The sequence below is a fragment of the Dermochelys coriacea genome, chromosome 2 (assembly GCF_009764565.3).
Source record: "Dermochelys coriacea isolate rDerCor1 chromosome 2, rDerCor1.pri.v4, whole genome shotgun sequence".
NCBI classification, from domain to species: domain Eukaryota; kingdom Metazoa; phylum Chordata; order Testudines; family Dermochelyidae; genus Dermochelys; species Dermochelys coriacea.
Window position 1 is genome coordinate 142,014,850 of NC_050069.1, and position 16,706 is coordinate 142,031,555.

At 41.9% G+C, this 16,706-nt stretch overlaps 1 protein-coding gene across 14 annotated transcripts in view; it reads left to right on the forward strand.

Annotated features, from left to right (window-relative positions):
* The window catches only part of CTNND2 (catenin delta 2), a 1,224,220-nt gene that overhangs the window by 1,015,127 nt on the left and 192,387 nt on the right, over window positions 1–16,706 (forward strand). The gene's annotated exons all lie outside the window — the stretch shown is intronic.

A 16,706-nucleotide genomic window follows, 5' to 3' on the forward strand; every position in this document is an offset into this window, starting at 1 on the left:
CCCTGCACTAAAGCATGTTGCAGATGTTTTTCTACTACTTGTAGATTGTCTCATTCCCCAGTTGCTTAAATGGTGTCAATATGTTCTCATTATCACTCCAACTTAATTAGTGTACAAAGTAACACAGACGCTTACAGAAAGGAATGTTTGGATGCCTTCTGGGTTCCAAATGCCATTAAATGTAGTGTGACTGTATAAAGCAGCTGGGAAGAGTGATGAAAAAAGATGTGTAAAAATAAACCAGCCCATTTAATATTATGGAACTGAAATACACAAACTGTTCCATAACAGGTATCTGCAACCCTTGAATATCAGTTGTTAATTTGTGATGTTGATGTAGGGAAAAGGGTAGCAAGATCAGGAACTGTTTCTTCCATGGCAAATTTATATCAAGGGATTAAGTCAGAAACTCCTGAGTTCTAGTGTTGTTTCTTGCACTGACTTGTTTACTTTGGGCCAGTTCCACAACCTCTATGTATCAATTTCTCTCTCTCTGTATAATTGAGATAATATTTATCTACCTCACAGGGTTATTATGAAGATTAGTTAGTTAATGTTTGTGAATCACTCTGCAGAAATAATGTGCTATATTAATACTATGTATTATTGGTATTATTGTAACTGTAACTGTCAGTGTAGCTCCAAATGTTGGTATATGCTTAGACTTGCAATTAGGTGGGGTGTTTTGCTAGTTGCTCCATTACCTATCTGTCATGATCGATGAGGTGGGTTGCTTGGTTGGTTTCCGGTGAGTTATCTCAGCCTTGGAAATAGCATCAGAAGTTCTGTGGAAAAATAATAGAGTATTTGCTTGACTAATGTTATGATGCTATTACAAGAACAACTGGTAATATTTCATAAATGTCTGCTGATATTGAACTTAAAATTGCAGCATGTAATGGCTACATGAGGTGTCATAAATATAAAGGGAAGGGTAAACACCTTTAAAATCCGTCCTGGCCAGAGGAAAAACCTTTTCACCTGTAAAGGGTTAAGAAGTTAGGATAATCTCACGGGCACCTGACCAAAATGACCAATGAGGAGACAAGATACTTTCAAAAGCTGGGGGGAGGGAGAAACAAAGCCTTTCTCTCTGTCTGTGTGATGCTTTTGCCGGGGACGGAACAGGAATGGAGTCTTAGAACTTAGTGAGTAATCTAGCTAGAGATGCGTTAGATTCTGATATCTTTAAATGGCTGAGAAAATAAGCTGTGCTGGAGGGAATGGATATTCCTGTTTTTGTATCTTTTTGTAACTTAAGGTTTTGCCTAGAGGGATTCTCTATGTTTTGAATCTAATTACCCTGTAAGGTATTTACCATCCTGATTTTACAGAGGTGATTCTTTTTACTTTTTCTTCTATTAAAATTCTTCTTTTAAGAAACTGAATGCTTTTTTAATTGTTCTTAAGATCCAAGGGTTTGGGTCTGTGGTCACCTATGCAAATTGGTGAGGTTTTTTATCAAACCTTCCCCAGAAAAGGGGGGTAATGTTTGGGAAGATTTTTTGGGGGAAAGACATTTCCAAACGGCCTCTTTCCTAATAATAATAATAACAATACCAGTTAGACGTTTGGTGGTGGCAGCGAAAGTCCAAGGGCAAAAGGTAAAATAGTTTGTACCTTGGGAAGTTTTAACTTAAGCTGGTAAAAGTAAGCTTAGGAGGTTTTCATGCAGGTCCCACATCTGTACCCTAGAGTTCAGAGTGGGGAAGGAACCTTGATATGAGGTATTTTGGAATGCCTTAAGTATGTTAGATATTTGCACTCTTTTGATTTTGAAAGGAGTTTGATGATATATCTTGGAATTGTGTTCATGTTTCAAGGCACTAGAGAGTAGAATCTCATGGAAATGTGTGATTCCTCTACTGTGAAAGAAGTACCCATGATATACCTGCCATGTTATCTGGAAAGAGTTGGACTGATTGTGGGTACCAGTTATGATGTATCTGCTTCTACTCTAGTAGCATCCTTGATGGTATCTCTGCTCTTTGTTCCCTCTCTAAATTCACCTTTTCCTGCTCCACTTTTTATCAGTTAGTGCAGGGGTGGGCAAACTTTTTGGCCCAAGGGCCACATCTGGGTGGGGAAATTGCATGCAGGGCCATGAATATAGGGCTGGGGCAGGGGGTTGGGGTGCAGAAGAGACTGCTTGGTGTGGGAGGGGGTGCAGTGTGCAGGAAGGGGCTCATAGCAAGGGGTTGGGCACAGGAGGGGTGCGGGGTGTATGAGGGGGCTCAGGGCAGAGGGTTGGGGTGCAGGATGGGTAGGTGCAGCTGGAGGCTCAGGCCGGGGGTGAAGAAAGGGTGCGGCAGGGGACTCAGGACATGGGGTTGGGGTGCAGGGTGCAGGAGGGGTTCAGGGTGCAGGCTCTGGCCTGGCGCCGCTTACCTTGAGTGGCTCTGGGGTGGCAGTGGCACACAGTAGGGCTAAGGCAGGCTCCCTGCCTTCCCTGGCCCTGCACTGCTCCCAGAAGCAGCCTGCACCACATCCCTGTGGCCCCTGGGAGAATGGGGGGGCAGAGGGCTCCACACGCTGCCCTCGCCTGTGGGTACCTCCCCCGAAGCTCCCTTTGGCCGCAGTTCCCCATTCCCGGCCAATGGGAGCAGTGGGGGGCAGTGCCTGCAAGTGAGGGCAGTACACGGAGCCCTCTGCCCCCCTCTCCTTCAGGGGCCGCAGGGACATGGTGCCGGCTGCTTCCGTGAGAGGTACAGGGCCACGGCAGGCAGGAACCCTGCCTTAGCCCCTCGGCGTCATGGTGCTGGCAAATCCCATGGGCTGGATATGAAGCCCTGATGGGCTGGATATAGCCCATGGGCCGTAGCTTGTCCACCCCTGAGTTAGCGGGATATGTAAGAGCAGACAAATTCACAGAGCTCTGTAACCAGAGCTGATCCAGAGAATAGAAGGGTGTGCTGTCTTCCAAGTGCTAAGATACGGGATGTAGACGTGAGGTTGAAAAGGATCCTAAAGGGAGCAGGAAAGAATCCCCTAATTATCCTTCGTGTGGGAACAAATGATACCGGTAGATTCTCGCTGGAACATACCTAGGGAGACTATGCTAGGCTGGAGAAGACGCTTAAGGAAATCAAGGCTCAGGTGATATTTAGTGGGATTTTGCCTGATCCTAGAGAAGGACAACAAAGGTGTGACAAGATTATGACTATCAACAGATGTCTTAGGCAATGGTGCTATAAGGAGGGCTTTGGGATGTATGGCCATTGGGAGGCATTCATGGACAGAGGACAGTTCTCTCGGGATGGACTTCATCTGAGTAGGGAAGGAAATAGACTTCTAGGATGGAGGCTGGCAAAACTGATTAAGAGAGCTTTAAACTAGGAATTTGGGGGAGATGGTTGGCAGATGTCCAGGTAATCTCCACGCTAGATTTTAGCATTGAAAGGGAAGAAAACAAAGTAAGAAAAGATACAGCCGTGGGTAGGAGAATGGACATAAGGAGGAAGGGTAGTGTAGATACCAGTGTAATAGGTGATACTGGCTGTAGAACGTCTGTGCCCAATCAGGTAAAGAATGTGAATGAAGCCAAACAGCAAAAATTAAGATGTTTGTACACCAATGCAAGGAGCCTAAGTAACAAAATGGAGGAACTAGAGCTACTGGTGCAGGAAGTGAAACCAGATATTATAGGGATAACAGAAACATGGTGGAATAATAGTCATGACTGGACTACAGGTATTGAAGGGTATGTGCTGTTTAGGAAAGACAGAAATAAAGGCAAAGGTGGTGGAGTAGCATTGTATATCAATGATGAGGTAGAATGTAAAGAAATAAGAAGCGATGGAATGGATAAGACAGAGTCCGTTTCGGCAAAAATCACATTGGGGAAGAAAACTACTAGAGCCTCCCCTGTGATAGTGCTTGGGGTGTGCTACAGACCACCGGGATCCAATTTGGATATGGATAGAGCCCTCTTTAATGTTTTTAATGAAGTAAATACTAATGGAAACTACATGATCATGGGAGACTTTAACTTCCCAGATATAGACTGGAGGACCAGTGCTAGTAATAATAATAAGGCTCCGATTTTTATAGATGCGATAGCTGATGGATTCCTTCATCAAATAGTTGCTGAACCGACTAGAGGGGATGCCATTTTAGATTTGGTTTTGGTGAGTAGTGAGGACCTCATAGAAGAAATGGTTCTAGGGGACAATCTTGGTTCAAGTGATCATGAGCTAATTCAGTTCAAACTGAATGGAAGGATTAACAAAAATAAATCTGCAACTAGGGTTTTTTATTTCAAAAGGGCTGACTTTCAAAAATTAAGGAAATTAGTTAGGGAAGTGGATTGGACTGAAGAATTTATGGATCTAAAGGCAGAGGAGGCCTGGGATTACTTTAAGTCAAAGCTGTAGAAGCTATCGGAAGCCTGCATCCCAAGAAAGGGGAAAAAATTCACAGGCAGGAGTTGTAGACCAAGCTGAATGAGCAAGCATCTCAGAGATGTGATTAATAAAAAGCAGAAAGCATACAGGGTGTGGAAGATGGGAGGGATCAGCAAGGAAAGCTACCTTATTGAGGTCAGAACATGTAGGGATAAAGTGAGACAGGCTAAAAGTCAAATAGAGTTGGACCTTGCAAAGGGAATTAAAACCAATAGTAAAAGGTTCTATAGCCATATAAATAAGAAAAAACAAAGAAAGAAGAAGTGGGACTGCTAAACACTGAGGATGGAGTGGAGGTTAAGGATAATCTAGCCATAGCCCAATATCTAAACAAATACTTTGCCTCAGTCTTTAATAAGGCTAATGAGGATCTTAGGGATAATGGTAGCATGACAAATGGGAATGAGGATATGGAGATAGATATTACCATATCTGAGGTAGAAGCGAAACTCGAACAGTTTAATGGGACTAAATAGAGGGGACCAGATAATCTTCATCCGAGAATATTAAAGGAGCTGGCACATGAAATTGCAAGCCCATTAGCAAGAATTTTTAATGAATCTGTAAACTCAGGAATAGTACCGAATGATTGGAGAATTGCTAATATAGTTCCTATTTTTGAGAAAGGAAAAAAAAGTGATCTGGGTAACTACAGGCCTGTTAGTTTGACATCTGTAGTATGCAAGGTCTTAGAAAAAATTTTGAAGGAGAAAGTAGTTAAGGACATTGAGGTCAATGGTAAATAGGACAAAATACAACATGGTTTTACAAAAGGTAGATCATGCCAAACCAACCTGATCTCCTTCTTTGAGAAAGTAACAGATTTTTTAGACAAAGGAAACACAGTGGATCTAATTTACCTAGATTTCAGTAAGGCATTTGATCCCGTGCCACATGGGAAATTATTAGTTAAATTGGAGAAGATGGGGATCAACATGAAAATTGAAAGGTGGAAAGGAATTGGTTAACAGGGAGACTACAAAAAAAAGGAAAAGAAGTACTTGTGGCACCTTAGAGACTAACCAATTTATTTGAGCATAAGCTTTCATGAGCTACATCTCACTTCATTGGATGCATTCAGTGGAAAATACAGTGGGGAGATTTATATACACAGAGAACATGAAACAATGGGTGTTACCATACACACTGTAATGAAAGTGATCACTTAAGATGAGCTATTACCAGCAGGAGAGCGGGGCGGGTGGGGGAAAAAACCTTTTGTAGCGATAATCAAGGTGGGCCATTTCCAGCAGTTGACAAGAATGTCCGAGGAACAGTGGGCGGGGAGGAGATCAACATGGGGAAATAGTTTTACTTTGTGTAATGACCCATCCACTCCCAGTCTCTATTCAAGCCTAAGTTAGTTGTATCCAGTTTGCAAATTAATTCCAATTCAGCAGTCTCTCATTAGAGTCTGTTTTTGAAGTTTTTTGTTAAAGAATTGCCACTCTCAGGTCTGTAATCGAGTGACCGGAGAGATTGAAGTGTTCTCCGACTGATTTTTGAATGTTATAATTCTTGACGTCTGATTCTTTTACATAGAGACTGTCCAGTTTGGCCAATGTACATGGCAGAGGAGCATTGCTGGCACATGATGGCATATATCACATTGGTAGATGTGCAGGTGAACGAGCCTCTGATAGTGTGGCTGATGTGATTAGGCCCTCTGATGGTGTCCCCTGAATAGATATGTGGACAGAGTTGGCAACGGGCTTTGTTGCAAGGATAGGTTCCTGAGTTAGTGGTTCTGTTGTGTGGTGTGTGGTTGCTGGTGAGTATTTGCTTCAGGTTGGGGAGCTGTCTGTAAGCAAGGACTGGCCTGTCTCCCAAGATCTGGAAGAGTGATGGGTTGTCCTTCAGGATAGGTTGTAGACTACAGCGGGTCATACTGAAAGGTGAACTGTCAGGCTGGAGGGAGATTACCAGTGGAGTTCCTCAGGGATCAGTTTTGGGACCAAACTTATTTAATCTTTTTATTACTGACCTCGGCACAAAAAGTGGGAGTGTGCTAATAAAGTTTGCGGATGATACAAAGCTGGGAGGTATTGCCAATTTTGAGAGAGACCAGGATATCATACAGGAAGATCTGGATGACCTTGTAAACTGGAGTAATAGTAATAGGATGAAATTTAATAGTGAGAAGTGTAAGGTCATGCATTTAGGGATTAATAACAAGAATTTTAATTATAAACTGGGGTCGCATCAATTAGAAATAATGGAGGAGGAGAAGGACCTTGGAATATTGGTTGATCACAGGATGACTATGAGCTGCCAATGTGATATGGCCATGAAAAAAGCTAATGCGGTCTTGGGGTGCATCAGATGAGGTATTTCCAGTAAAGATAAGGAGATTTTAGTACCATTATATAAGGCACTGGTGAGACCTCAGCTGGAATACTGTGTGCAGTTGTGGTCTCCCATATTTAAGAAGGATGAATTCAAACTGGAACAGGTACAGAGAAGGGCTACTAGGATGATCCGAGGAATGGAAAACCTGTCTTCTGAAAGGAGACTCAAGGAGCTTGGCTTGTTTAGCCTAACCAAAAGAAGATTGAGGGGAGATGTGATTGCTCTCTATAAATGTATCAGAGGGATAAATACCGGAGAGGGAGAGGAATTATTTAAGCTCAGCACCAATGTGGACACAAGAATAAATGAGTATAAACTGGTCATCGGGAAGTTTAGACTTGAAATTAGATGAAGGTTTCTAACCATCAGAGGAGTAAAGTTTTGGAATAGCCTTCCAAGGGAAGCAGTGGGGGCAAAAAATCTATCTGGCTTTAAGGTTAAACTCGATAAGTTTATGGAGGATATAATAGGATGGGATAACATGATTTTGGCAAAAAGAAAAGGAGTACTTTTGGCACCTTAGAGACTAACAAATTTATTTGAGCATAAGCTTTTGTGAGCTACAGCTCACTTCATCGGATGCATCACGAAAGCTTATGCTCAAATAAATTTGTTAGTCTCTAAGGTGCCACAAGTACTCCTTTTCTTTTTGCGAATACAGACTAACACGGCTGCTACTCTGAAACCTGATTTTGGCAATTAATTGATCTTTAAATATTCATGGTAAATAGGCCCACTGGCCTGTGATGGGATGTTAGATGGGGTGGGATCTGAGTTACTTCAGAGAATTCTTTCCTGGGTATCTGGCTGGTGAATCTTGCCCATATTTTCAGGGTTCAGCTGATCGCCGTATTTGGGGTCGGGAAGGAATTTTCCTCCAGGGCAGATTGAAAGAGGCCCTGGAGGTTTTTCGCCTTCCTCTGTAGCATGGGTCACCGGTCATTTGCTGGAGGATTCTCTGTTCTTGAAGTCTTTAAACCACGATTTAAGGACTTCAGTAGCTTAGACATAGGTGAGAGGTTTATCGCAGCAGTTGGTGGGTGAGATTTTGTCACCTACATTGTGCAGGAGGTCAGACTAGATGATCATAATCATCCCTTCTGACCTTAATATCTATGAATCTATGAATACTGCCTTCTCAGATAATCTGTGCAGATATTAATCTAGAGGCACAGAACATTCAGAGGACATTAAACTGGTTTATGCTTCAGAACAGCAAGAAATTTCCCTTTTTACTTTTCGCAAGTTGCTGTTGTAAGTAAACCGGTCACACTGAGGAATGTTAAGCATCATGTAATGTGAAGGGCATACATATCCCACTAACCACTTAATGACAGGTTTCAGAGTAGTAGCCGTGTTAGTCTGTATTCACAAAAAGAAAAGGAGTACTTGTGGCACCTAAGAGACTAACAAATTTATTTGAGCATAAGCTTTCGTGAGCTACAGCTCACATGAAGTGAGCTGTAGCTCACAAAAGCTTATAATCACTTAATGCATCTTGGAATGATGTCCTTTGAGCTATTTTTGTGTCTTAGGTGATAGGGTCCTATTGGGCATTTAAAAATATATGTATATTTTAAAAATAAAATCATCCACACCTTGTAAGTTTATCTGTGAAAGCTTCCCATTTCCTGCTTTCCATTAATCTCTCTGTCTCTGTTTTGTGAGATTGTAGAATGAGAGAAGCAGCATAATGTCTCTGTGAAAAAATCTACAATGCTTTGGGCCTTCGAGGACCTGAAAGCATACTGCATCCAATGCCTAGTTTAAACAATTTGTTATACTGTATTTTAAGTGCTCCCACTCAACTTTAAAGGCTATGATTACTTCTTCTTATTTATGACTAGATGCATGTACCCTCTGGTGCACGTTTGTGATAACCTGTGGGTCTCACAAAGAAAGGCAGATAATATTTAAGGCAAGGTGATATAATAGCTTCCAGGTTGAGCCTATTTATGCATATCCATTTGGTTTCAAATATGTACCCTTATGGAAAGCACATTATCTTTTTCTTTGAGACTTTCACTTTCTTATTAGAGACAAGACTTTCTCTTCTGCCCTCTCATCTTCAGTTTTGCTTCTTTTCCTTAACTAGGACTCTTTTAATTTGCTTGTGAGGGAGCAATGTTGGCAGCTAGCACATACGATTTTCACTGATATATCTTAGAAAAATATTTTCTGAATCTGTTTTCTTCTTTAAAATGTGTGTTTGAATGTGTCCAAATGTATAATACTGATGGACCTTTGAGCACAATCAGGCTGAGATATTAATTTAATGCTTTTTTAAAGCTATAGCTTCAATGTTTACTTGCTTATATGATATTTTTGCAGTTGGGAGGTTTAAATAAAGAGAGCTATGAGAGACGCTGTAGTGCAACTGCTGCCTAGACATTATGCTGATGGTTACCCTACAATGACTTATAGTTGTCATTGCTAGATCTTTGCTTTGTATTTTAAAGTTGTATGGGCTTACTCCGACAATGCTCTCTCACAGGTGTAGTCCAGTTGAAGCCAATGTGTCTATTCATGTGAATGAGGGCTGCAGAATCAAGCCCTAATTTTGAGTTGTTGCGTTTATGTCTTGCTGAATGGAGAGTTGTTTATTAAGTGTAGTGCTTATGTTTTTGTGACATGAAAATGGCAGTAATTTTTACCACACTAGTGCTATTAGTTTCATATAACTTGGATATTTTGAAATTATTTAGAACATTAAAAACTGGAAGAACAAAATAGCACCCATTATTCCTCATTCCAATATAAATATTCATCTTTCATACATTTTGAGGTATCGCATATGACATATTACATGGTAACTCCCAATTAACTTGTCTCTCCAGTGTGGTGCCAGGAACTTATCACATGTAGCTCTGTGAAATGTTGCCAGTTTCAGTTCTTGTGTGTTTCAACTAAGACTGATGATTTCTGTTCACATGTTTTTAAAATCCAGGATCTTTGTTTTATCATTTCTGGTTCTTTTGAATCCATTTTAGTGAAGATGAACATCAAAATGAAATCTGAGTTTTGTTAACTTTCAGATGTTGTGTATGGCTCATAATGGGTCATCTGAACCTTAAAACCCTAATATGTGACTTTAACATGTCAAAAGAAAAGGAGTACTTGTGGCACCTTAGAGACTAACAAATTTATTAGAGCATAAGCTTTCGTGAGCTACAGCTCACTTCATCGGATGCATTTGGTGGAAAAAACAGAGGAGAGATTTATATACACACACACAGAGAACATGAAACAATGGGTTTATCATACACACTGTAAGGAGAGTGATCACTTAAGATAAGCCATCACCCACAGCAGGGGGGGGAAAGGAGGAAAACCTTCCATGGTGACAAGCAGGTAGGCTAATTCCAGCAGTTAACAAGAATATCAGAGGAACAGTGGGGGGTGGGGTGGGGGGGAGAAATACCATGGGGAAATAGTTTTACTTTGTGTAATGACTCATCCATTCCCAGTCTCTATTCAAGCCTAAGTTAATTGTATCCAGTTTGCAAATTAATTCCAATTCAGCAGTCTCTCGTTGGAGTCTGTTTTTGAAGCTTTTTTGTTGAAGTATAGCCACTCTTAGGTCTGTGATCGAGTGACCAGAGAGATTGAAGTGTTCTCCAACTGGTTTTTGAATGTTATAATTCTTGACGTCTGATTTGTGTCCATTCATTCTTTTACGTAGAGACTGTCCAGTTTGGCCAATGTACATGGCAGAGGGGCATTGCTGGCACATGATGGCATATATCACATTGGTAGATGCGCAGGTGAACGAGCCTCTGATAGTGTGGCTGATGTGATTAGGCCCTATGATGGTATCCCCTGAATAGATATGTGGACAGAGTTACCTGGGGTATTCTATCTGCTACCCAATATCCATAAACCTGAAAATCCTGGACGCCCCATCATCTCAGGCATTGGCACCCTGACAGCAGGATTGTCTGGCTATGTAGACTCCCTCCTCAGGCCCTTCGTTACCAGCACTCCCAGCTATCTTCGAGACACCACCGATTTCCTGAGGAAACTACAGTCCATTGGTGATCGTCCTAAAAACACCATCCTAGCCACTATGGATGTAGAAGCCCTCTACACCAACATTCCACACAAAGATGGACTACAAGCCGTCAGGAACAGTATCCCCGATACTGTCACGGCTAACCTGGTGGCAGAACTTTGTGACTTTGTCCTGACCCATAACTATTTCACATTTGGTGACAATGTATACCTTCAAATCAGCGGCACTGCGATGGGTACCCGCATGGCCCCACAGTATGCCAACATTTTTATGGCTGACTTAGAACAACGCTTCCTCAGCTCTCGTCCCCTAATGCCCCTACTCTACTTGCGCTACATTGATGACATCTTCATCATCTGGACCCATGGAAAAGAAGCTCTTGAGGAATTCCACCATGATTTCAACAATTTCCATCCCACCATCAACCTCAGCCTGGACCAGTCCACACAAGAGATCCACTTCCTGGACACTACGGTGCTAATAAGCGATGGTCACATAAACACCACCCTATATCGGAAACCTACTGACCGCTATTCCTACCTACATGCCTCTAGCTTTCATCCAGATCATACCACTCGATCCATTGTCTACAGCCAAGCGCTACGATATAACCGCATTTGCTCCAACCCCTCAGACAGAGACAAACACCTACAAGATCTCTATCATGCATTCCTACAACTACAATACCCACCTGCTGAAGTGAAGAAACAGATTGACAGAGCCAGAAGAGTACCCAGAAGTCACCTACTACAGGACAGGCCCAACAAAGAAAACAGAACGCCACTAGCCAACACCTTCAGCCCCCAACTAAAACCTCTCCAACGCATCATCAAGGATCTACAACCTATCCTGAAGGACGAGCCATCGCTCTCTCAGATCTTGGGAGATAGACCAGTCCTTGCTTACAGACAGCCCCCCAATCTGAAGCAAATACTCACCAGCAACCACACACCACACAACAGAACCACTAACCCAGGAACCTATCCTTGCAACAAAGCCCGTTGCCAACTCTGTCCACATATCTATTCAGGGGATACCATCATAGGGCCTAATCACATCAGCCACACTATCAGAGGCTCGTTCACCTGCGCATCTACCAATGTGATATATGCCATCATGTGCCAGCAATGCCCCTCTGCCATGTACATTGGCCAAACTGGACAGTCTCTACGTAAAAGAATGAATGGACACGAATCAGACGTCAAGAATTATAACATTCAAAAACCAGTTGGAGAACACTTCAATCTCTCTGGTCACTCGATCACAGACCTAAGAGTGGCTATACTTCAACAAAAAAGCTTCAAAAACAGACTCCAACGAGAGACTGCTGAATTGGAATTAATTTGCAAACTGGATACAATTAACTTAGGCTTGAATAGAGACTGGGAATGGATGAGTCATTACACAAAGTAAAACTATTTCCCCATGGTATTTCTCCCCCCCACCCCACCCCCCACTGTTCCTCTGATATTCTTGTTAACTGCTGGAATTAGCCTACCTGCTTGTCACCATGGAAGGTTTTCCTCCTTTCCCCCCCCTGCTGTGGGTGATGGCTTATCTTAAGTGATCACTCTCCTTACAGTGTGTATGATAAACCCATTGTTTCATGTTCTCTGTGTGTGTGTATATAAATCTCTCCTCTGTTTTTTCCACCAAATGCATCCGATGAAGTGAGCTGTAGCTCACGAAAGCTTATGCTCTAATAAATTTGTTAGTCTCTAAGGTGCCACAAGTACTCCTTTTCTTTTTGCGAATACAGACTAACACGGCTGCTACTCTGAAATTTAACATGTCACTTTGTCATATATGTAACTATCATGGTTATTTATTTACAAAACCAAAACAAATCTAAAAACATCAATCTTGAAAAAAATCACATTTATCCAGTAACCACAACATTTTCAGTTTGTGTTTTGAGAAAAGGCTTTTGGTGCCAAAACTGTTTCACATGAAACTTGTCAAATTTTCATTCATGACTGAAAACAAAATTAACAATTTCATATGGTTATGTTGCAAGACTTTTTAACAGTTCTAATTAACAGTACTGGTTACTCTTTGTAGATACTTATGTTGCTGTATACCCTTCTTTCTTTTATGTATCATTTGATTTTCTATCATACATAGAGGTTTGTTTCCTGAAAATTTACACGGTATTAAAGCATCAATTTCTTTACTTTTTCTTTATAAACTTAGTCAAGGACTTAAAACTTAAGAGGAGATAGTAGTTCAGGTACTCATTATATATAGGTCCCTATATATTCTGTGACTGTCAAAATTGTCCCAGTAATGTGTTTCAAAATCTAATCTTTCAATCAAAAAATAAAATAAAAAGGCTGTAGCCTGCACATCAGCAAAGAAAGGAGCATTTGAAAAAAGTGAGCTAAACATAAACTGAACCAGCGGTTTCTGGCTGGATTTACAGATGGCCTAAAGAAATAGCTCTCAATGAGCTATTAACTGTACAGTATAATGGTGAGAGTTTAAATGTCCATATTGTTAACTGTTTCACTGAAGGTGATTGCAGCTGAAACATTCAGCTAATGTAAATATCCCAAAATAATAATCTTCCTCCAATGTCAGGCGCTCCAATTGCTTTCTACCTTCAGGAACTTCCATGATGCAGTGTAGAGTTTCGATATGAAAATCTGCTGAAGACTGACAATGAAAAATGTGAGGACAGCATAAAATAAATAACACAAATTGTACTACTCATCTCCCTATTTATCTCCCAAAGAAATTTCAGTTTTAAATGTAAATGAAGGGGGTACAGACTTTGTAGTCTGCCACACCCCCAGAGTGCCACAGAAACCAGGGTTGCCACAGGTTTTCTTTGCCGCAGATTGCATGGGCCCTTGATCATACATGATCCATACAAGAAAGACAACTGTTGAGTCTCTGATCATGGTTTAAGAATACCTGTTCAGCTAAAAAAGTGTTCTCAAGTTTGCTGACAAGCACAAACTCTGCAAGCTTGTGTGACTGTATAAAATAGAGCCAGCTATCTATTTGGAGTGAAACTAGCCTTTTCTACTGGTCATCTATGACTGTCCCATTTGCAAAGAAAGAGTCAAAGTTTCTCTTCAGCACAATGACAATATGTTGCAATTACTCTCATGGGGATGATGTTGGACTCTGTGAGCAAGTTCAGTGCTTTACTTGATTTATTAGAGCAGGGTGGCCAGCCTGAGCCTGAGAAGGAGCCAGAATTTACCTATGTACATTGCCAAAGACCCACAGTAATATGTCAGCAGTCCCCTATCAGCTCCCCCGCCACCCACTCCCAGTGCCTCCTGCCTACCAGCAGCCCCGCAGCCCCATCCCTCCCCACACCTCCCAATTAGCTGTTTTGTGGCGTCCAGGAGGCTCTGGGGGGGAGGGGAAGGAGTGAGGACATGGCAGGCTCAGGGGAGGGGGCAGGAAGGGGTGAAGTTGGGGCCAGGCCTGTGGCAGAATCAGGGGTTGAGCAGTGAGCACCCCAGCACATTGGAAAGTTGGCGCCTGAAGCTCCAGACCCAGAGTCGGTGCCTATACAAGGAGCCGCATATTAATTTCTGAAGAGCTGCATGTGGCTCCAGAGCCATAGTTTGGCCACCCCGTACTAGAACATGGAATGTTCTTCTCAGGCTAATTGATATTCTGTCTGTGAGGGAAGGATGTCAAAGGGTCCACAGTCCAAAGGTTTCTGGGCTCTCAATGTACGCTTCAGAGCTGGGGCAAAATGGGCCAATGGGGAAAACTCCCATTGACTTCAGTAGGGTCAGGACTTCTGCCCAGCTTCTTGGATCAGCTGTGAATCATCAATCACCAGGAGTTGATAGAAAGGAGAGGTTTACTCCAGTCACTGTCATGGGCTCTGTGGATCCAACAGACAAGAGAGCAAGAAGGAACCAGATTAAAGAGCTGTAGAGTACAGAGTCAGAATATTCATTTACATGGGCAGCTCTGCAAATCCCGTCCAAGGATTTCTTCTCTTTAGTCTGCTGCAGTGGTAACTTGCCCATGGGCTAGGCTGGCCTGCTGTGTGGCTTGCAAGACTGCCACAACGGTTAGCTGCTTAAGTAATTTAAATCCAGACATTAGTCACATCAGCAGCTTTACTGCTAATGCTACAGTTAAAGTCTATAATCATATTTAGCAAAGTTGCATGTCAGTGAAAAACACAGGGAAAGTTAATTCCTTGTTACAAACTCAAATTGTGCTAGTGAACTTGAGTTACTGTTGAGAATGTTTGATTTCCTCATCCCTCATGCTTTATATAATTGATTCAAGGGGGAAAGTCACTTTTCAGAAACAAACCTTTTATTGTATATAAATATGAGAAAGGGTTTATCTTAGAGCCAAGTCAGTATTTCCAGATAAGTGGTATTCAAGGATAAATGTCGATATGTGTGTGATCTTTTAATTTTCATGCAGAAAATACTAAAACTTTATCAATGCAGGGATTTTTCATGTTTCCATAGCTTGTGAGGAATATACTCCCCATACTTGGTTTGTCATGGAAATTGCTACTTACAAGAACTGCCATAGTATTTAGGGTTGGACTAGTTTTGCTTTGTAAAGTGGGTATCTATTTTCACTCCTGATATCACAGCCAATGTTTATAATAAGGCACATTGTATGGATTTTCTCTTTTTTCATGATCTTTTGAAATGTCCCTCAGTTTTTTTCTGCGTTTGCATTTATTTATGTCATTTTGAAACTCAACAGAATAATTAGTAGGCGGATCTGATCTATTGTACAATGTACATGAATTTATTAGCCTGTAATCTGTCACTCTCTTAAGCCGAAATTTCTACTGTCAGTAGGATATCTAAAAAAACTCATTTTAGTACTTTCACCTTTGTAAAGAACTGTGTTATTTGAGGTCAACTTTGAAGCAACAATATTTTGCTTATGTCTTATTGCTCATTTATTATGTGTAAAGGTAGCTTCATTTTATTAATTTTTCATTAATAATATTATAACTATCAGGTCCTAACTTTCCTTATTTTGACGGGGAAGGTCACGTTGAATTTTACACACTTTAAGGACCTCTCTATCCTGGTGTAACAACTGAGTTTTTAAAAAAGCTTAAACGGTATTAGAACCCTGTGTGGCCACAACCAAGCACAGTTTGTAAACTCCCATGTTAAATTAGTTTTATGCTCATTGGGCAAATGAGACTAACACAATATGTAAGACCCCTCTTCAGTCTGAGGGGAGGCAAGTCACACTTCAAGTTTTACCCTGTTCTTATCCAGTTTTTCCTGGGATCTTACCAATGTCCTTCATCAAATTGAGGGATAAAACCACCTTGCAGCTTGGAGCCACATTTATACATCATAAAGGAGCAGTAAATGTACAAATTATTTTAAGTTGACTTTTAAATAGGGTGACCATATTTCCCAAAGGGAAAATGGGACACTGCACAGGGCTTGCCTGAGTCCCCTCCTTGCAGAGCTGTCCTGAGCCGCTTGCCCAAGCCCCCAATCTATGCAGAGCTGGCCCGACCTGCTTGCCCAAGCCCTCCTCCCCACAAATGGGGCTGGCCCAAGCCACTCACCCGAGCCCACTTCCATGGGTGGGGCTGGCCTTAGGGCCTCCCTCCTCCCATGCGCGGGGCTGGCCTAAGCCGCCTGGCATCACTTCTCGCCTGAGCCCTGCCATGTGGAACTAGTGGTGCCTCTCACTTCCCCCCCCCCCGGAACATTCTTCTGCATCCCACTAAGGGGGCATGCTCCAGTTTTTTTGAAAAACTGGGCATTTGTCCCATTTGCTCTTGCAATCTGATCATCAGTTGGTAAGAGCAAAAGGAACAAATGCCCAGTTCCGCCAAAAAAATCTGGATGCTCGGAATAGGGCTTAAAAAGGGGACTATCCTGGCCAAAACTGTATGTATGAGTATGCTATTTTTAAATATATTAGCTGAAAAGTACTCTATAATTTTCATATTGCCACATTTT